The 23,660-nt window shown below is 45.1% G+C and overlaps 1 protein-coding gene across 1 annotated transcript in view; it reads left to right on the top strand.

Moving 5' to 3' along the window:
• Positions 1-23,660, top strand: part of CCNY (cyclin Y) — a 161,907-nt gene that overhangs the window by 100,815 nt on the left and 37,432 nt on the right. The window lies entirely within an intron of this gene.

The following is a 23,660-nucleotide window of genomic DNA, read 5'->3' as shown; positions in this document are numbered from 1 at the left end:
AGGCTTACAATATGAATAGAACATTTTCAAGAAAATTTCAAACACTGATTTTTTTAGGGACCAGTTCAGTTCTGATGTGACTTTGAGGGACTTGTATGTGAGACACCCCCATAAATGATGCCATTTCAAAAACTGCACCCCTCACAGTATTCAAAACAGCATTTTGGAAGTTTGTTAACCCTTTAGGTGTTTCACAGGAATTAAAACAAAGTGTAGGTGAAATTTCAAAATTTCATTTTTTTTGCAGATTTGCAATTTTAATACATTTTTCTAAGGAACACAGTACATTTTACTAGAGAAATGTGACTAAAAATTGATTCCCCCATTTCTTTTGTTTTCATAAATATCCTATATGTGGCCCTAGTGTGCACGTTGACCAAACCACAGGCTTCATAATAGAAGGAGCACCTACTTGATTTTGGAGCCTCCTTTTTATGAGATTATTTTTTAGGCACCATGTAGGTTTCTAGGCACCATAAGATGCTAAAAGTTAGGAACCACCCCACAAGTGACCCCATTTTGCAAACTACACCCCTCAGGGAATTCATCTAGGGGTATAGTGTACATTTCAAACCCCCAGGGGTTTCACCAATTGTGGTACAACTGGGCAGTGAAAATGAAAAATTTATTTTTTTACACAAAAATGCAGTTCTGGCTCCAAATTTGTCATTTTCACAAGGAATGAAGGAGACAAAGCACCCCAAAATCTGTGCCCCAATTTCTCCCGAGTACGGCAATGCCTCACATGTGACCAAAAAATACCAGTTGGGTGCATGGCAGGACTCAGAAGGGAAGGAGTGATTTTTGGATTTTGCAGCTCAGATTCTGGTGGAATGTTGGTGGGTGCTATGTCGCATTAGCAAGACCCCCGAAGCACCAATACAGTGGAACCCCCCCACAAGTGACCCCATTTTGCAAACTACACCCCTCAGGGAATTCATCTAGGGGTATAGTGTACATTTCAAACCCCCAGGGGTTTCACCAATTTTGATACAACTGGGCTGTGCAAATGAAAAATTACATTTTTTACACAAAAATGCAGTTCTGGCTCAAAATTTTTCATTTTCAAAAGGAATGAAGGAGACAAAGCACCCCAAAATCTGTGCCCCAATTTCTCCCGAGTATGGCAATGCCTCACATGTGACTAAAAAATACCAGTTGGGTGCATAGCAGGACTCAGAAGGGAAGGAGTGATATTTGGATTTTGCAGCACAGATTCTGGTGGAATGTTGGTGGGTGCTATGTCGCATTAGCAAGACCCCCAAAGCACCAATACAGTGGAACCCCCCCACAAGTGACCCCATTTTGCAAACTACACCCCTCAGGGAATTCATCTAGGGGTATAGTGTACATTTCAAACCCCCAGGGGTTTCACCAATTTTGATACAACTGGGCAGTGAAAATGAAAAATTACATTTTTTTACACAAAAATGCAGTTATGGCTCCAAATTTGTCATTTTCACAAGGAATGAAGGAGACAAAGCACCCCAAAATCTGTGCCCCAATTTCTCCCGAGTACGGCAATGCCTCACATGTGACCAAAAAATACCAGTTGGGTGCATGGCAGGACTCAGAAGGGAAGGAGTGATTTTTGGATTTTGCAGCTCAGATTCTGGTGGAATGTTGGTGGGTGCTATGTCGCATTAGCAAGACCCCCGAAGCACCAATACAGTGGAACCCCCCCCACAAGTGACCCCATTTTGCAAACTACACCCCTCAGGGAATTCATCTAGGGGTATAGTGTACATTTCAAACCCCCAGGGGTTTCACCAATTTTGATACAACTGGGCTGTGCAACTGAAAAATTACATTTTTTACACAAAAATGCAGTTCTGGCTCAAAATTTTTCATTTTCATAAGGTATGAAGGAGAAAAAGCACCCCAAAATCTGTGCCCCAATTTCTCCCGAGTACGGCAATGCTTCATGTGTGACCAAAAAATGGCAGGACTCAGAAGGGAAGGAGTGATATTTGGATTTTGCAGCTCAGATTCTGGTGGAATTTTGGTGGGTGCTATGTCGCATTAGCAAGACCCCCGAAGCACCAATACAGTGGAACCCCCCCACAAGTGACCCCATTTTGCAAACTACACCCCTCAGGGAATTCATCTAGGGGTATAGTGTACATTTCAAACCCCCAGGGGTTTCACCAATTTTGATACAAAGATCCATAGATGTGTGGTATATTTTAAAACACTCCTTTATACATAGGCCGGGTTTGTCGGGGCAAATGTCACACTGGAAAATAGTTTGCTTTCTTATTCCCTTTTTATAGCAAACTTTGCACCTTTTTTGTGTCCTGCCCTTTTTTCCAGTGGAGGGGATTTCATCAGGAAAATGCTGCCCTGGTACAATACGGGGGCCAGTACTAGAAGTACTGGGGCCCTCTGTCTGCTGGTTCCCAAATATTAGGCCCTTTATGACTTCCTCTTGAAAGTGCATAAATGTCCCCCTCTGGCTGGTAGAACGGAATAGCACGTAAGCGTTATACAGTGCCATCTGGATGATATACACGGCCAGCTTCTTGTACCAGATTTTTGTTTTCCGCAGGGCACTGTACGGCTTCAGTACCTGATCTGAAAGATCCACTCCGCCCATGTACCTATTGTAATCCAGGATACAATTAGGTTTTGAGGTGTGGGTACTGGTACCTCGTACAGGGACGGAGGTGGTACTGTCTCCGTGAATTGTTGTCAGTATAAGGACATCCCTCTTGTCCTTATATTTGACCAACAACATATTTTCGGTGCATATTTCCCTGCTTTCACCCCTTCTCATTACTTGGGCAATGTGCGTTTTTGGGAGGCCTCTTTGGTTCTTGCGCACAGTACCGCAAGCTGCTGTACCTCTTGAACCAAGGGCCTTAAACAGGGGGATGCTGGTGTAAAAGTTATCCACATAGAGGTGATAACCTTTATCCAGGAAGGGGTGCACTAAATCCCAGACAATTTTTCCACTAACACCTACGAGGGAGGGGGGGCATTCTGGCGGTTCAATTCTTGAATCCTTCCCTTCATATACCCTAAACCTGTGGGTGTACCCTGAGGTGCTTTCACACAGCTTATACATTTTTATGCCATACCTTGCCCTCTTACTGGGAAGGTACTGGCGGAATTTAACCCTTCCTTTAAAATGTATAAGGGACTCGTCTATGCAAATGAATTTATCTGGGATGTACATCTCTTCAAATTTGGCACTGAAGTGATCAATGACCGGCCTGACTTTGAATAGCCGGTCAAAGGTGGGATCATCTCTGGGTGGGCACTGTGCATTATCCTTGTAATGCAAAAATTTAAGGATTAACTCAAAACGATTCCGGGTCATGGCCATACGGTAAAGTTGGGTGCTGTACAGAACATCTGTACTCCAATATTGCCTAATTTCTGGCTTTTTTACTATGCCCATATGAAACACCAGACCCCAAAACGTCATCATCTCTACTGCATCTACAGGGGTCCACCTAGCAAATGATGACGTGGGGTTTTGAGCAATAAACTGCTGGGCATATAAATTAGTTTGGTCCACCATTAAATTTATAAAATCATCAGAGAAAAATAATTTGAAAAAGTCAATTTCTCTGAAACCTGTTGAATCAAATTGGATTCCTGGGATGGCCAAAAACTCAGGAACCCGGGGCTCAAAATTGTCTGGTGGTGGGGTCCATACGAGATCAATTATTGGGGGGGGGGGTCTCAGCTGCTCTACGGGGGTGTCTTTGAGGGGGTCCCTCATCACTAGAGGAGGAAGAGGAGCTTAAGATGAATCCTTCAAATTCCCCGCTTGCCTCACTGGCTGTGTCAGAGTCAGAGGCAAGCATGGCATATGCCTCCTCCGCTGAATACATTCTTCTGGATGACTGGGATGACATTTGGGATGCCATTTTTATTTTTGTGTTTCTGGTAGTGAAATGTTTCAACACGTGTATAGTGTAGGGGGGGTACAAACTTTATTTCAATGTAGTATGTAGTGTGTAGTGTGTATGTAGTGCAGAAAAAAAAAAAAAAAAGGTCCTGCGCCAAAAATTGAGCACAGATGTTGGTCAGTAACATCCGTCACTGAACAGCGCTCAAAGGCAACAGGAATTTGATCAAAAAAAAAAAAAAAAAAAAGATCAACCCTGTGCCGAAAAAGCTGATCAGTGATGTACGTCACTGATCAGCGCACAGTGGCCACAGGACACCCACAAAATCACAGTGTGTGTAAAAAAAAAATTAAAAAAGACCCCACAGCACCCTCAAAAAAAAAAAAAGGTGATCACTGATGCGACACTGATTACCAGTGAGGGGCAGCAGGTGCACAACCTTTGGTGCAACTGACAGTGCAACTGGCAGCAACTGACAGGTATACTGTATATAAAAAAAAAACCTGCACCCCCAAAAAGTTGCTGATCAGCACAGATATACTGATCAGCACAAAAGGGGGGGTAGCAGACACAAAATATAGCACTCTCTATCACTCTCTGTCACTATCTCTCTCTATCTATCTCTCTATCTCTCACTATCTATCACTCTATGACACTGCAGCAGCAGCACTGACAGTTATATATATATAAAAAAAACCTGCAGCCCCAAAAAGGGGGGGTAGCAGACACAAAATATAGCACTCTCTATCACTATCTCTCTATCTATCACTATCTATCACTCTATGACACTGCAGCAGCAGCACTGACAGTTATATATATAAAAAAAAAAACCTGCAGCCCCAAAAAGGGGGGGTAGCAGACACAAAATATAGCACTCTCTATCACTATCTCTCTATCTCTCACTATCTATCACTATCTATCACTCTATGACACTGCAGCAGCAGCACTGACAGTTATATATATAAAAAAAAACCTGCACCCCCAAAAAGGGGGGGTAGCAGACACAAAATATAGCACTCTCTGTCACTATCTCTCTCTATCTCTCTCTATCTCTCTATCACACTGCAGCAGGAAGTCACAAGAAGTCAGATCCAGGAAGCATCCAGCACGCTACAAGCAGTGATCAGGTGATCAGGTAAGGTATTTGCAAGGATCAGGTAAGTATTTGCAAGGATCAGGTCAGTATCACGGCAGATAGGCACGGTGACCGCTCTGCACGCAATTCCAGACCGGAATGGCGTCTGCAGCGCAGTCACCGTTAGTTTAAATGTCGCGCCTTGGCTGTGATTGGTCCGTGGGTCCCACGGACCAATCACAGCCTTGGGGGCAGGTGGGGTGAGGTGTCGTCGTCACCGATGACCCCCTCATGCCCCCTGACGCCCGGCGGTGATTGACACCTGTGTTACCGAGCGTCTGATTCGCTGGTAACACAGGAAAACGCTGTAAATGGCTGTTCACACTGAACAGCCAATCACAGCGATCGCCGACGGGGGGGCGGCATCGCAGCCCCCCCTGGGCATGCAGGGACATGTCTGGGACAGCAGACATCGTCCCTCTGTCACTGCGTCTCTAGACGCAGTGACAGTTTAAAGTCATGACGTACATTTATGCCATGTGTCGGGAAGTACATCCCGACCATGACGTAAATGTACGTCAAATGTCGGGAAGGGGTTAATTAAAAAAAAAAATTTTTTTTTTTTATATTTTTTTTTTTTTACACAGTGCAGCCAGCAGGGGGCCGGAGCGCTCGAGCCGCTCATTACATATTCATATATATTCACTGCACCCGATCGTTAATATGCACGAACGGGTGCAGTGAATACTGGGTCCCCCGCTGGCTATAGGGGGGGGGGGGGTGGCAGCCTGTGCTGCCTGGGTCCCGGAGAGCCCCCCTCCCCTAAACATTCCTCTGGAGCAGCCAGGGAGACTATAATCTCTCTGGCTGCTCCGTCCCCCGGCTCCCTGAAAGCTCCCTGCCGCGGACGCTCGTCCGCTGCAGGGGTTAAGACTCGCCGCGAGTGGCGGCGAGTCTTAACCACATTGAATACAGGGAGCAGGAGTGGCAGCGAGCCCTCCGGAACACGGAGAGTGCATGGAGAGCGAAATAAAACGCTCTCCATGCACGGAGAACTATGACATTGAATACTGCCCATAGTGTTAACATATTTTTGCAGGGTAATGAGAAACTAGTAGTCTTTTGAAGTCTCAAAAGTATCCTCCATAGTTACTGATACTGTCCATATGTACCTTTTGTCATATATTAAAGCAGGGGTCTTCAACCTTTAAGACAGCGTGGGCCACCTAAAAAAATCCAGTGAAGCCCGAGGGCCACTAAAATCGCCTACGGAATTTCGGACAGCCCCATAGAATCACAGCTCCCCTATAACGTCAGCACAGTCCTTCATAGATAGTTGGCACAGCCACCCATACTCAGCACATAACCCCCCCACACACACACACACACACACCCTAATAGTTATCAGCAGCCAATTTGGGTTCCAGTGCAAACAGTAAAATATGTGCCCCCCCCCCATATATAATTTGATATTGAATAAATTGCACGCGCCGTAGGCGCGCTCCCAAAAATGGGTGTGACCTAATTATAAGGGGCGTGGTCTAATTATAACGAGTGTGAACTAGCAGGAAACAATTACCTGACACCTCTTTTGCAACCTGCATGACCAGACATTGGTTATTGCAGGAATGGTCGTTGTCCTCACACGCTTAAGTTGACTGAAGGCTGCACAGTGACATATAAACATGAAGGCCCACACAGTGAAATAGTATGCCTCACAGATCAAACCCAAACAATGAAAGGCTACTTAAATCAATATACACTGTTACACTGTTTATCCGTAATGCCCATTACACATTGTGCATCACACCATAGTGTCCATTAGACATTATGCCACACACCGTAATACCTGTTGTACATTATGTCATACACCATAATGCCCATTACACATTATGCCGCACCGTGATGCCCATTACACATTAATCCACACAAAATTATGCCCATTGCACATTATGCCCCACACTGATGCCCATTATGCCACAGACCATAATGCCAGCAGTACTCCTGCTTATACATATGATGCCCCAGCAGTGCCCCTCACCTAATGCCCCAGCAGTGCCCCTCACACAATGCCCCAGCAGTGCCCCTCACAAAATGCCCCAGCAGTGCCCCTCACACACAATGCCCCAGCAGTGCCCCTCACACACAATGCCCCAGCAGTGCCCCTCACACACAATGCCCCAGCAGTGCCCCTCACACAATGCTCCAGCAGTGCCCCTCACACAATGCCCCAGCAGTGCCCCTCACACAATGCCCCAGCAGTGCCCCTCACACACAATGCCCCAGCAGGGCCCCTCACACACAATGCCCCCAGTAATGCCCCACACAAAATGCCCCCAGTAATGCCTGCAGCTTTGCCAGGTCCCCTGCTCCCGCCAGATGTACCTCCTCATCCTGCAGCTTTCACGGGTCACCTGCTTCCACCATCCATGCCTCCTCCTGAAGTTTCGCCGGGTCCCCTCCGCCAGCTGTGCCTCCTCCTCCTGCAGTTCCAGTGCCGGGTCCCCTGCTCCCGCCAGCTGTGTCTCCTCCTCCCGCAGCTTCGCCGGGTCCCAACTCCCCAGCTCATGACCAGACGTGCCTCCTCCTCCCTCAGCCGCACTGGATCCACTCCTCTGCCCTGCCTGCAGCCAATGGAAATTGGGTAGGCGGCACCCAAGGGGACTCCATTACACTGCCTCCCTCGGCAGCATTTTCTTTTACTTAAAAAAAAAAATAATCCTGTGCATGGCGGGCAGGGGGCCACTGAGATCAGCTCCGCGGGCCACTCGTGGCCCGCGGGCCATGGGTTGAAGACCCCTGTATTAAAGCATTTTGGCAGTTGCAGTGGGAGAAGGATATCAAGACGATTGAAAATACCTCTGTAGGCAAAAAGTGGCTACTGCCATCTGAACACCGTGACAGCCTTCATGGCCGAGGTTCAGAAAGGTACGCTTTGTTGAGCTTTGTACATAGGGATCATAGTGTTCATTCTAGCACCCGCCAGCTTTAAAAACCCACGCAGTTCCTGTTCCCTGACTGCGGTGTCGCTGTTTGCTGTGGTGTTTCTAGCACAAAACTCGTTTGCATATCATTGCTTATATACAGACCACACTGTGCTAGAAGCACTACAGCAGACAGCGACACCCCAGGCAGGAAAGGGGCACTGCATGGGTTTTCAAAGCTGACGGGTGCTAGAATGAACACTAGATCAGACTGCAGACCCATTGAGGATAATAAAGACTGCAGTCTGAAGTGCTAATTAGCCTGCTTCTATACATAGAACTCTATACATAGCTTGGAGAGTTACATGAAATATGCACACACAATAAAAAAAAATATTTTGTTGTCAGGGCATTAAATAATGCACCACAAGCATAAACAAATCCTGTGTCAGGAGCCTGTGCAGGAGACATCTTTTCATGGTACATCAGACAACCCCATTAACAGGCTCTTATTTCATCTTCTGTTTTGTTTTCCTCTGAAAGTTGCAATTACTGTTTTGTTTTTTTGTCGTCCTGTAAACACTTCTATTTTCTTCTATGCCTTTTGTGCTTCTGATAGTGATGAATGGTCACTGTTGTTTTCTTGTCTTTTTTTTTTTTTTCTTCCTGGAACAACAGCATAATTATCTTGTATGAAAGAGTGTATGAGCAAGTTAAAATTGTAATACAAATAGAGAGTTACTGAGGATTGGTTTTGGGTAACTTTGAATAAATACAAATAAATGTAATTGCTAATGTAGACTTATGTCACAAGTAGGGCATCCATTCTTGGCATCTGGCCGCTGATCGGCGCATCTGGTTGGAGGTTCACGAGACTGTGCTCACAAGTGAATGCACGTTTGTACAGCCACTCCCAGTTCAGCCAGTGGGTAAGCTATGACTGTTGGGTTGTGTATATATCGAAGTAAATGTTCCAGCTGATGGGACATACCAAGTGAGCCCAGAGGGCAGGGTGAGCCTGAAAGTAGCAAAGAGGACACACAAAGTGAAGTTTCGACCATCGGTCATGTGGTTGAAACTACATTCACAAGATAGAAACTAGCCACTACCATAACTGTTGTGCTTACTATATTAAGTACACCACTTCCTCTTGCTGCATCTAAAGGCCCATACACACTGGGCGCCTTTGAGCTGAAAGCTACTCAAAACAGCAAGCTTTGAGGACAGCTTTGCATAGCTCTGCACTATGCAAAGCCGTCCGCTGTCGGCGCTGGGCAGGGGGAAAGCCGCTCATTGTCTATGCACTGTTAGTTGGCTAGCTACAGAATGGTCACTGGAGTCTGCAGTAGAGAGTAGTAGTAGTACGGCAAGGATACTGAGACTGAAAGAAAGAACAATGGGAGTGTAGAGATCATGGGGGCAGTTGTAGTTGTATTTCTGGGTGCCGGATGATGCTCCAACAGGGGGCATCCTGACAGTCAGTTTCCCAACGTCGAAATCCTGACTGCTGGTGCTCCGACAGGGGGGGATCCCAACTCACAGGGGCTATTCTCCCTTGTGGGGGTCCACGACCCCCATAGAGGGAGAACAGAACCTGTGATGAGCCACCAAGCCCGCAGCGTGGCAAGCGCAATGAGCCCTCAAGGGGCTACTTTGTGCTAGTCCCCTCTGTCAGGGGGGATCCCCCTGTCGGGGCACCATACAACACCCTTATTTCTTGCTGTTGCAGCAGCACTTTAGGCAGAAGGACTCATTAGAATGGGAGTTAGGACTGGAGTAGTGGAAAAAAAATATCTGGCATTGCCAGAGACAATGACAGCCTTCACATTGTTCTCACCTTGTATTTAAAAAGAAAAACTAGCTTGCAATAACATAATTGTATTATATTTATGGTACACTGCGTAAAAAATAAAAAAAAGCAGATATAATTATACTTCAGCTGCATCTGATCATGGTTTCATTACCATCTATACTTACTATAATTTAAATAAAGGTATGTTAATATGAAAAACACGCAGACTTTATTCTTTCATTTTAAAGTGCCACATTAGAATTTTGTATTATGTCTGTAGCAGAAAAAAATCCAAACTTTTTTGTACATTAATGTACTTACTGTGAGACGTCTGTCTGGTACTGTTTATACCTGAACAGCAGTACTCAAACAGCAATATTAAAATGCTCATTTAAAAACCTCATTCAGTTCGATACATGGTCGGCAAACACTGTAACTGCCAAATATAAAACATAAATGTCACCAGAAGAGGTTATGGTCATATCAAGTTCAAGTTAAATAAATATATATGAAGGTGCACCACATGGGAAACAAAAAATGATTACTTTGGGTCTTCAAAAAATATAACATGGCCATTCCATGAAAATGAGCGCAAAAAGTTCCATGCATGGCACTAATCTGTAGCAGTGTTTCTGAATTTTCAACATAAGTTGTCAAGTTTATTTATAGCTTTTTACACATAGGTAATTATATAAAAAAAATAAAAAAATATTTTAGACCAAAGAAGTTTCCTTTACAAAATGGTGGTGGAATTGGCTTTTTTGATATATGGGGGGGGGGGATGCTCCTGACAGTCAGAATCATATCTGTTTTCGCCGGCATCCGACATCGAACTCGACAGTCGATATTCCATTTTCCAGAACGGCTGAAGAAACGGCTGCGTTTTGATAAAAAAAACTCTTTCCGACAATACAGATTTGCCTCCATAGGGAGATGAGGCTGTATCAGACGAGTTCCGGCCGGGGGGGCAAAAACCAGCCGGGAATGAATAATGAACTGACGATATTTCCACCTGTTGGAAAGATTACAGGGTTTAAATTCTCCACATAGTGTTGGATAAGTAATAAAAAAAAAATCTACCCAAAAAATAAACCTACAGTAGTTAGGCAATTTGATATAACATCCATCTAAAGTTTGCACACAACCTGATATTTTTAAACCCTTCAGATGCAATACCTTATCACCTTTGATAAAGCCGCTGAGACGGCGAAATGCGTCAGGTGTCTACCCACAGCCAGTTTTATTGGACTACTCCAAACCAGCCTCGGACCTTTTTCCTTTGTGGACCACTATTTGCTGCACTTTGGCAATTTGCCCACCACCTGGAAGGACTCTATCCATGTCAATTGGACGATCCAGCTCTGGGTGACTCCCTTACTCTGGAAGGTGACTCGGCCCAAATTCCAACTCGGGCCTTGAGTCCCAGGGAGATACAAACCACACACCCCAGCATCCCATCTACAGGTGGACGATAACCCCAAACTTTTGTACATGCATTTGCACTTTATGGTCCTGACCCCAGGCACAATAGGAATGGACAGTCCACACACTGCATTTTAAATCCCCCAAAACCAGTTATAATGTATACCTGTTGATTCATTATTTTTATTGGTCATGTTATATTAAACCTACTGTTTTTTAACTTGTACAATCAGTCCAATTATCATTACACACACCCACATAGCCAGTGCTGCTTCCCCACTTTTTTGTCTTGCACAGTTCGGGTCTGACTAACCCGACATCCACAGCAGCTGCTAGTGAAGCAGCCCAGGTCACAGCGCCACCTTCCCCTTCTCCTTCCGTGTGGAGGAGCACTTTTCCTATTTTTAAAACATGTACAAGTGTCCTATACAGTATGTGACAGTGGAATGCAAAGTTAGCACTAATGACCGCTTTAGATGAAGTGGTGTTGAAACATTTTCTGCATCACAGGATTTAAGGCAATTATTGATTACTAATGGGTATGTTTATTTGCCTTCCAGTCCAGCAAAATGGACTTGTGAATTATGCCCTGAAAAAAATTAAATCCATAATCATCCAGGAAATGTCATCTGAAAATAGAGGGTGTGTGTGTGTGTGTGTGGGTGGATGGGGGAGGGGGGGGGGCCTTGTTCTGGCACATTTGAGCCCTCCATAGACAATGTTAACAATTATCAATGTCATCATGCAGAGCTGTCTAATATAGATGATGAATCTGATGCAGCTGAATCAGCAGGTGATATTGAAGCTAAATTAATTTGTCAATAAATTGCTGAAAAGGTCTGCCACAAAATGTCATTCTTTACCTCTGTAATGTAATTTTAACAAGGTAAAGAAATTGTCACTAATTGTGAATTGAAAAACTATGTGGAACTCACTGTTGGGGATGCTTCTTCGAAAATAAGAGGATATTTTAAATCAATCTCAAGCTACTTGCTGAAATAGTGGATGTATTGACTTCAATAGAAGTTTTAACTTTAGAAACACTGCCTACAGGATGCAAATTTGTGTATGATCGATGCCATTCTAACGTTTCTTACATCTCAAATACAGAAACCTAAATCTACTTGTGCAAATGGTTATAAGGAGCCGCCGCGTGCGCCCTGGCAAATGCACGCAGTTTCAGAGGCATGCGTCAGGGGACGAGCAAGCCGGAATACACAGCAGCAGTGAATTTTGTCCAGCAGTCTTAGTTCTGGATATTCCAGCATACTCTCAAGCAGAATCGGCTGCATGGCATTTATTATTTATTTATGAATTACGTTTCTTAGCGCACATATTCCACAGCTCTTTACAGAGAATATTTTTGAACATTCACATCAGTCCCTGCCCCAGTGGAGCTTACAGTCTATATTCCCTACCACATGTACACATATACGTACACACACAGACATTCTAGGGTTAATATTGTTGGACGCCAATTGCTCTACCAGTATATTTTTGAATTGTGGAAGGAAACCGGAGTATCCAGAGGAAACACACTCAAGCACAGGGAGAATATAGAAAGAATATAGTTAGGGCCATGATGGGAATCAAACCCATGACCTCAGTGCTGTGAGGCAGTAACGCCTACCATCACACCGACCGTGCTGCCTGTCATTTGTAAATTACAGTACCTTTAAAAAGCTTCCCCTCCTGTGCTAGTTATAACCTTAGCGGAGAGGAACTGGTTAATTCCATACTTGAAAAGGATCTAGGCGTCCAAATAGACAGCAAACTGGGATGTAGTGCCCATTGTAATGTAGCAACAAAAAAGGCCAACAAAATTTTAGCATGTATTAAAAGGGGAATGGAAACTAGGGACTCAAGGGTAATTAGGCCACTGTATAAAGCACTGGTAAGACCTCACCTCGAATACGGAGTGCAATTCTGGGCCCCACACTATAAAAAGGACATCATAGAATTATAAAAAATCTAAAGGCGAGCAACAAAGCTTATTAGGGGAATGGAGAATTTAAGCTATGGGGAGAGATTAAGCAATTTGGGAATATTTACATTGGAAAAGAGACGTTTAAGGGGGGACATGCTCAACATGCACAAGTATATCGGGGGACAATATAAGGAACTGTCACACACCCTCTATTCTACTAGAAAGGAATCTAGGACGCGAGGGCATGAGTACATATTAGTAGAAAAAAAGATTTTGTTCAGCTAGTAGAAAGAATTTCTTTACGGTCAGAACAGTCAAACTCTGGAACTCTCTTCCCGGAGAGGTGGTGTCGGCTGGCTCAATAAATGCGTTCTAGGCAAAATTGGACAAACATTTACTGGGTGAAAACATCCATGGGTACAAATAAGAAATATAATCTGTCTGTAAAATATCAGAACCTACCAATTCAGCAATGGATAATCTATTCTAGGTTGAACTAGATGGACGCAAGTCTTTTTTGAGCCTTAACTACTATGTAACTATGTAACTGTTCAACTTAGGGCGGTGATAGCTCTTTGTGAGCCTCCGCATTCGGTTCCTCTGTGTCCAGGAGTAGTTGGTGTCCCTGTTCTGCTCCTGTTCTCTGAAGGCCCAATTCAGGGTAATCCGCAGCTCTGCTGATTGTTGAATGACTGCACATGTGCACAGTATACGTTCGCAGCCGCGCACAGGTGTGGGGTGCTTGTGGTCGGTGAGGTTGGCTGGGTGACATTTACCTGATCATTAAGCTTGGAAATCCTGCAGCCCAACGATCAGGTCTAAATTCCCCCGAGTCCTGGTGTTTCCAGATATCCTGATTCAGCCTACTAAAGCTTAGGGGGTTATTCTGATTCACTCGGAAAGGCACAATCACTCTCTAATGGACAAAACCATGTGCCCTGCAGGTGGTTACTTGTGCAGAGAGAATTAGATTTGGGTGGGGGGTGTACTTCAAAGTGAGATCTATATTGCAGTGTAAAAATAAACTAGCCAATATTTACCCTGCACAGAAACAATAAAACACCCAAATCTAACTCTTTCTGCACGTTACATCAGCCCCACCTTCAGTGCACATGGTTTTAAGGCACAGAATAACCCCCTAAGTCCTGGAGTTTTTCCTTGACTACTTGCTTTGTGCTGTATGGCTAGCTATTGCTTATATTATTACTCTGCTTTGTTGCATTTGTACTACGTTGCTTATACCATCACTTTGCATTGTTTCATTTATTAGTTACTGCTTACATCCATATTGCATTGGTGTATCTGCGCTACTAGCTCATGTCCGTATATCTATACTGGTTGTCCTGCTACCGTTTTCCCTCTTGGATGCTCTTAGCTGGGTGGGATATTTAGCATTAGTCTACTCTCTGCAGCATTACGTTTACCTAGAAGTAAGGGCACTGACTCTTCTGCTAGCTGTCAGCCTCCTATATATTACTGTATTACTGCCTTAGTCCTGTTCAGGTCTCTGATCCTATCTAGTGCATTGCTACTCCAAAATTATGAAGCGGTCTACTGCCTATCCTGTGAGCCTTTTAGTTTCTGGAGGATCAAGGCAGCATTTCAAGTACCAGTGTACCATCTGCAATAAGGGAACAAGAACGGCTGTTATTGGCGAAGGCCCTCCAGGTCTCATGTGATATAGTGCAGGCGTTCCTCGAAAATAGTATGTTTGATGCCTTAAATCACGGGTGTCAAACACAAGGCCGCTAGACCTCGTCATGTGGCCCGTGCGAGGAGATAGCACGCAGGGCAGTGTGTCCCAGCTCCTGCCTAGGCCACCTCCTCTCACCCACCCCACCGCGGCCGCCTTACCTGTTCCTCCACTGTCGGCGGCCATGTTCCTGTAGGCACATATGTATGCGGCTACAGAAACATGGCCACCGGCCTCCACGGCTACGTGGAGGAGGGCCCGGCCGCCTGTTCCCTCTGATGCCCGGCAGTGACAGACACTGGGTGGGGACGTCATGACGATAACGCCGCCCGCCCATGCGTCTGTAGAGAAGTAGGAGCAGGCAGGGAAGCTGGACCGGGAGTCGGGGACAGTGTGGCCGCAGAAAGCAGTGAAGAAAAGCTGGAAGCCGCAGCAGCTGCAGGACAGACGGAGAAACAGTAAGTGAGGATGAGGATCACACTCACAATAAAACAAATATATAGATCTGCTGTTTCCTGAGGTGTCCCCGTGTATAATAATAATAATGCCATAACACCATAGGCTGCTCCTCCTGTATAATCACTTATGTGTCATGGCATAACTTTTATTATATTATACAGGGGGAGCAGTCTGTGGTGTCATGGCATTATTATTATACAGGGGGAGCAGCCTGTGGTGTCATGGCATTCATTTTATATTATACAGGGGGAGCAGCCTGTGGTGTCATGGCATTATGAGGGTGACCAAACTGCTGATGCAGCCCCCGATGAATTTGAGTTTGACACCCCTGCCTTAAATAATCAAAAAGGTCAATGGTACAAGTAGACATTTCAGATATCTTGAAATACTTGTAGAATCCCGTATATGACGATCGCTGAGAGGCTAACTACTCTATATGCACAAATGAACCAGACACAACTGCACCAGAGATTCAGGAGGAACCGCAAGAATTACCCCATGAAGTGTCTGATTTGGACCAGCCACAGGTACAGACTTGCTGTACTTTTTAAAGCAAATGTTTGATCTTGAAATTGAAAAAGCAATGAAACCAGCACAGCCGGAAACTCAATTAGCTGGAATAGCTGTGAAAATAAAATGGGAAATGGCACTGTTCGAGGGGGAAGTAAACAAAGCCATTATTTGGAACTGGTGTCCTGCTACCTATGGTCTCATCCAACCACTTGTGTAGAGCCATTACTTGCTTTCTCTGCAGTTGTGTACAGTATATAGGAAATAAAATCGGGAAGCAATTTAGCAATGAGACCTTGGATGTCCTGTTTTTTTTTATTAGCTCTCTTTCAGCAAATTAAAAAAAAATTGCATTACATTACGAGTATAGTCAACTATTTCCTGTGTAGTTTTTTCTTTGTATTTTTTTCACAATGTCTGAATTAATCCCAGGATCCTATCCATGCACAGATTCAGTAACTTGCCACAACACACGGATGACCGTTGCTTCAGGATGCGGTCATTTGGTCTACAGCATGATGGTTGACACCATTAGGTCGACATGGTTCTAGGTCGAATGGTCATTAGTTCAACAGTGTCTAGGTCGACATGGGGTTTTTCACTGTTTTTTGTGCCGACAGGTGTTATTTCATGCCCTACCATCCACTAGGGCATGGTGGGAGAATAAAATAGTGTGCCGAGCGTAGCGAAGCACCGTGCCCGAAGCATTGCGAGAGATGCAGTGCACTTTAAACTGTGTCCATGTCGACTGTGTTGACATTCGGGGCAAAAAACTGTGAAAAAACCCTTATCGACCTTTTGACTGGCAACCTAGACACTGTCGAACTAATGACCTTTCGACCTAGAACCATGTTGACCTTTTCCCATGTTGACCTAATGACTGTCGATCATCATACTGTAGACCAAATGATCCCAACCCGTAGCTTCAGTGCGATAACCACTTTATGAACACTAAGGACCAGATGTATTAAGCTTCAAAAAGTGAAGAGATTGAGTGAGATAAACAACCAGCCAACCAGTTTTTAACTGACATGTTATAGGCTGAGTTTTAAAAATAACAAGTAGGAGCTGATTGGCTGGTTATTTATCACTCTCCACTGTATCACTTTTTCAAGCTTGATACATCTGTCCCTAAATGTCCTGTCTAAATTATGATTGATGATCTCTGCATGTTGTAGATTTAAGTATTATTGGCTTCTCTCTTGCGTGACCCTTCTTTCCCCTGGAGAGCCCTGATTTACCACCACCTATACACCAATTGTAAATAAATATTCTTGTTGTCTCAGAGCAGTGTATTGCTGACCAGTTATGCCACCAACTTGGGACCATTAACGTCAAAAAAACTACCTGCTGCATCAGGAAGTGTTCCAGAAATTAAGGGTGGCTGGCCTCATTTTCTGGGACTGCCTAAGCCCTTTGGTTTCTTGGGCACAGCTGGAATGGCCCCATCAGTATGGTTGTGCCAGACATCATCAGTATATGTGAGGGTTACTCAGATGTCCAATGTTCACACCGTTGATCCAAAACGGAATCTTCAGATGCAGCGACTGTCATTAGTGTACAATTATGAATTAGCACCATTTTTGCGGACGGTTAGTGGGGTTGGACTACATAACCTAAATCAATAACAGACAAGGTGCTTGTTTAGTATAAGGAAACATCAGTTGCCTTATTTATCTTGTGATATATCACCATGTGGGCCAGATCGAGAAGGAAATAATTAATGGACCTCCCCACCAAATATGAATTAAAGATCGCCTTTCCTGATTGCATCTCCAGCAGGCAGGCGACACTGAAGCCATGTTTTCATGTGAAACATTCGGACATCCATACCATCTCTTTAGGACCTTATATTGTGTCTCCTGCACCTCATGGCTGGAATAGCAGACATTGATTATTTGGAACACCTTTTCCCACAACACATAGTCTCCAATAGTCCATAAATCTGTATCCTATGGTGAGATGAAGTAATAGTCAGACTTAAATATACCCTGAAATATAATGTTGTAACTGCCTGGGATCTGATGGGACAGTGGTGTGCGTTGAGTGCACATAGGCCCTTATTCTGATTGAGTCGGATGGCTCCAAATGCGGCCGGCCGATGGTTGGTGTTTGCGCATGTGGAGAGGCGTATCTGTGGGGGCGGACATATGACATAGCCGGATGCCAGCCCATATCCCTGCTTTTGCACTGAGAAATGCCCGAGTGGTCTGGAGCACTCGGTGCTGCCTGACCACTCAGTCCAGCATTCGATGGTCGGCGACCATCGAATGATGGGGGAGGTTCCCACAGATGGAGCAGGTGTTCACATGAAATATCCACCCGCGGTCCGTTCGGTCGGCGTCTTACCGCATTTGGACGGTGTGAGTGATCCGTAGGGAAGGCGGGGCTAAGAACACTCGATTCCTTTCCGAAAATACGCATCCGTCCGATTCAACTAGAATAAGGGCCATAGTTTCAAATGCTGTGAGATTTCTTCCCACCACTGTCTGGTCCCCTACAGCAGGCATGTCCAAAGTCAGGCCCGGGGGGCAATTGTGGCCCATGCTGTCAATTCAAGCTGCCCGCAGCCTCCAGCTGGAAGTGGGCAGAGCATCAGATGTGGGAAGCACAGGACACTAAAGGTGGGGCCCCGACGAGTGCGTCTTTACCTTGCTGTCCGCTGCAGTGAGGAGGTGATGGCCGCCACAGTCAGATTTGTTTGGCGTCCTACCCCTGCTGCTGCAATCATATATCACCCTACTCCACAATCACAGTGACAGCAGTGTGTGGGGAGGGGGGAAGCTTGCTCCCGTAACATGCAGAGTGGAGGAGAGCAGCAGCGGGAGCCCAAGCATCTCCTGTCCTTGCAGTTCCTGCTTTGCCTCTCCTTCCTCTGGCTCACAAGGGGCTGGGAAACATACAGAGAAGGGAGGGAGCAGAGTGGGGGACATACAGTGAAGGAGGGTCAGGCTGGGGGACATACAATGAAAGAGGATCAGGCTGGGGGACATACAGTGAATGGAGACAGTGATGGCCATTCACAGAAGGGGGAGCAGGGGCAGGCTGGAGGACATACAGTGAATGGGGGCAGAACGGGGTACATAGTGAATGGGGGTCATACAGTGAATGGGAGTCATACAGTGAAGGAGGGTCAGGCTTGGGGACATACAATGAATGGAGGCACTGATGGACATTAAGAGAAGGGGGGAAGGCTGGGGGAAATACAGTGAAGGGGCAGGCTGGGGGCAATAGAGTGAATGGGGGCAGAGTGGGGGACCATTCTGATGTGATTAATGATTCAAAGAATGTCAGGCTGAATGGTCGGCCCCCACACATTTACACTTCACCAAATCTGGCCCTCGTCGCAAAAAGTTTGGACACCCCTGCTTTAGGGTCACAATTGTTTGAGATGTACTAAGCCTTGAAAAGTGATAAAATGGAGAGTGATAAACCATCAACCAATCAGCTCCTACCTGTAATTTTTCAAACACAGCCTGTGATATGGCAGATATGAGCTAATTGGCTGATGGTTTATCACTCTCCATTTTATCACTTTTCAAGCTTATTAAATCTGGCCTTAAGAGTGGTCATCGCTGACGTAGGAGACCCACCCAAACACTGCCTGGGTTTCCACAATCACACCCACAAAATGCTAAATTTCTGCAACTAAACGCTGGCTTTCTGCCAATCAAACGACAGCTATGTGACTTCTATGCGTACAAATATTTTTTTCACCAATTGTCAACACGCATGCGCGATGCAAGTGCTGCACATGCTCAGTCATTCATTTTCCAAATTCTCTGATTAGCGATATACGCTGAATTAGGCCTAATGTCATATTTATTGAGAGGTTAAGTTTTTGCTGAAAATTAGCACTGGTTACTATAATGAAGTTATACAGGCCTGTCAATGTAAAATTACATTATGCTAAAAATATCCCAGCATTATTCAAGATGGCACGCTTACTAGTGCAATAAATCACAATCATTATAAACATGTCACATAGGAAGCCTTTCATTTAAGTTCATGTAAAAAGCTTCGCTGTGCACTGTAGGAAATGCAGGCCTGTACCCGGCAGACTGGAACAGAAAACAATAAGAATCAATACTATGTTATATCCACTCATAACGTGTGACATCCAATACACAGAAAATTTCACATGCTATTAACTTGTCCCATTACTGTGACTGAAACATGAGTTCTGTTGGTGGGGACTATACACACTATTTACAGTTTGGTAAAACTGCTCATTAACGATATTGATTCAGTTCTATAGTTGAGACAATTTACTGGTTGTCCATCCAAACCCCAATCCAACCCTGGGTCATGGCTATAAAACACCAGCAACGTATAGCATAAATTTTGTCTGATACAGTGCAGTATTCATTGCCTTATTGCGAGCTATGACAGCGAGCAAGTCAGTATTCAACTGACACCCCCCCCCCATGCACACGCTGTTTCCACCTTGCTGGGTTTTTACAGCTACATGGAAACAGTATGTGCGGCTGCCAAAACAGCGGGCTCCCTGCATTAGCCACGAACCTCGCCGTTTGGGGGAATCCTAGCCGTCCTGACAGCGAGGATTCCCCCAGAACGGTGAATAGGGTGTCAGCGGCAGGCACGGAGATAAGCGGTGAGGGTCGTTTGTTTTTGGTGATCTTCGTCATTTAACCCCCCTGGCTGCATTGACTACGGCCCGTAGTGTGTCTGTCACGAGGATATTCACTGGGACTCTCCCTGCAAGTTGTGGAAAGATATCAATTACTAGATGAATTAGTTCCAGTTATTCCATTTGTTAACCGTCCTCCTTGTATTAACAAACTCCGCGCCTTACATCATTATATCCGCTCCTGGGGCTGAATGTAACAGCCTATAACACAGGTCTTCAACCTGTGGCCCTCCAGATGTTGTGGAACTACATGTCCCAGCATGCCCTGACAGTTTTGGCATGCTGTTATAGGAAAAAAAATGTGGCAATGCATGTTGGAACATGTAGTTTCACAACATCTGGAGGGCCACAGGTTGAAGACCCATGGCCTATTAGATAGTACCGGATTATGTGCGAGTCTGCCCTTTTTTTTTTTTTTACAGCAGAAATTATTAACAAAGCAAAAACAACCTGGTTTTGGCTTGTAAATTACGTGTTTTTTTTTTTTTTTAATGAAGAGCCAGATATATAACCCCCAATTTCCACATGGCTGTAGAAAAGTTTTGTTTTTCTCTTGGAAAGCTGCAGTGTTTATAGATTTAGATGTCTCATGTCTAATGGTACAGTTGGTATTTGGCAGAAATATTACTTTGGTGAAGTTTAAATGTGTGGGGGCTGACCAGCCTGACATTCTTTGAATCATTAATCACATCAGAATGGTCCCCCACTCTGCCCCCATTCACTGTATTTCCCCCAGCCTTCCCCCCTTCTCTTAATGTCCATCAGTGCCTCCATTCATTGTATGTCCCCACGCCTGACCCTCCTTCACTGTATGACTCCCATTCACTGTATGACCCCCATTCACTATGTACCCCGCTCTGCCCCCATTCACTGTATGTCCTCCAGCCTGCCCCAGCTCCCCCTTCTGTGAATGGCCATCACTGCCTCCATTCACTGTATGTCCCCCAGCCTGACCCTCCTTCACTGTATGTCCCCCACTCTGCCCCCTCCCTTCTCTGTATGTTTCCCAGCCCCTTGTGTGAGCCAGAGGAAGGAGAGGAAAAGCTGGCACCGCAAGGACAGGAGATGCTTGGGCTCCCGCTGCTGCCCTCCTCCACTCTGCATGTTACGGGAGCAAGCTTCCCCCTTGCTGCCCCCCTCCCCAAACACTGCTGTCACTGTGATTGTGGAGTAAGGTGATATATGATTGCAGCAGCAGGGGTAGGATGCCAAACAAATCTGACTGTGGCGGCCATCACCTCCTCACTGCAGCAGACAGCAAGGTAAAGGCGCACTCGTCGGGGCCCCACCTTTAGTGTCCTGTGCTGTGCTTCCCATATCTGATGCTCTGCCCACTTCCAGCTGGAGGCTGCGGGCCGCTTGAAATGACAGCACGGGCCGCAATTGGCCCCGGGCCTGACTTTGGACATGCCGGTCACACAAGAGCGCAAGTAATGGGATATATAGCAAGTAAATTAATTCCAATGTACACTGCTGCTGCCTCCTAATAATGGTGTGTGTACCTCTTGATTAGACAAATGGAGAATAAGTGCTAGTGACAAGTCACCTAGTACTATAGAAGGCGCAGCTGTGTTCAGTGTAATGATTAAAAGATTACAATATTTTTCAAACAAATTAATAATTTATTTAAAAAAAAAATCGCTTTATACATGATTAACAATTTTCAGAAGTACACTTCATATTTAGATTCAACAGTACATAAAGCACTTAGTGGTAGCCCTGGACTGGCGCAGATGGGAAAAAATGTTCCATAGTTTTTTGTGAATGGATCTGCGAATACATTGCTATTAGCGATGCATTCACAATTTTGAAAGGGATGGTTTTTTCTTTTTGTCTGGGTGGCGGCTTTTATGCTCGCAGTCCATGCAGAATTAGGGACCAGGTTCTCAAACCTGTCCTAGGCCAAAGTGTAATTATTTTGAAGTTCTTTTATTAATAATAATAATGATATCTATATATCAATATAGACCCCAGATCCAGAGTTCCTGAACCTATTTTTCAGTAATACTAACATTTTTTTTTTTTTATGGGGGTAAACAGATAATGGTTGCTCATTATCTAGGACATTTAGTGTTGGTAATCATATCAAATTGTGAGCAAATTTAGCTTTTATAAGTATGTTCATTGGTTTGTTTTACAGCATCCATTTATACATATGACTGATAATTACCACTGCTGTGTGCAACATGTGTTTTCTCTCCATTCACCATAGAACTGTAGTCCAGTACAACAGCTGTTGAAGGCCGTTACTTCAGCTGAACTACTGTTTACCAGAGAATTGTTAGGCAGAAGCCGCTACACTATTGTTTATGCTTTTGATGCTTTTACATTTCTACTCTGCCATTTTGGCCTACTGCATTTTTTATTATTATTTTTTTATTTTTTACCTGACTTATTTTGTACTGTTTAACATCAACATGGTTAGTTCATACAAAACATATACTCTCTGTAGCAAAATAAAATCACTATCCTCATAGGCGTGCGCACAGGGGGTGCCAGGGGTGCACAGGCACCTCCTAATGACCGGCACCCCCCGCACAATTGCAGCACCTCTAATGACCGTCAGCGACAGTGCCCCCTCCCCCGGCTGGCTAGCAGTACCTGCGCTGGCCTGGCTGCAGTGGCTGGGCTCCTTCAGCACGAGTTTTTTTTAAGGGGGCGTGGCCACGGAGGTCCGTGATTAGGCCACGCCCCTGACATGTCCTGTGCTCGGGTGGAGTGTGGAGACGGACTAGTGAAGCTGCAGCCTACCTAGTGAACTGTGGCAGGCTGGCTCCTGGCTGAAGCCTGCAGGTAATGTGTGCAGAGAGTGAGACTGGGGACAAGTGAATAAGGTTGTGTGTGACATACTGTATACTGTGAGGGAGTAGTGCGCTGTGTGTGAGAATGCAGTGATGGGAAGTGAGGGGAACAAGGGGCCTGATTCAGGATCGCTCACTAAGTAGCAATCTTTTGCTGCTTAGCAAGTGGAACACCGCCTGCCGAACCCCTGTATAATGTGAATAGGGTCAGTTTGTGCTGTGTAATGTGAATATGGGTCACTACGAACTGTGTAATGGGAACACCCAGTAGGCGTGATGAACACGCCCCTCCAATGGTGCACCCCCTAAGGAAATGGGCTGCACACGCCTATGACTATCCTATATGCAGTACAAGGCTAATACCGCTCCTAACCACTAAAGAGGGTTTTCAAGTGTTGTGAGTGCCAAAGGGCCACTAGATGGTGCCTTTTAAATTTTAAATGTTGCTTTAAATGGGCGTGCACAATGCAGTTATGCTGTTCCATCATTTTTACTGGCTGGTAAATCATTTAACCCTTTGAGTGCCAAGTGAATTTTTCAAAATTG

This window comes from Crinia signifera, chromosome 5 (genome assembly GCF_055691185.1).
Source record: "Crinia signifera chromosome 5, ASM5569118v1, whole genome shotgun sequence".
NCBI classification, from domain to species: Eukaryota; Metazoa; Chordata; class Amphibia; order Anura; family Myobatrachidae; genus Crinia; species Crinia signifera.
Note: the sequence above shows the minus strand (reverse complement) of the source record. Positions and strands in the feature narration are given on the sequence as shown.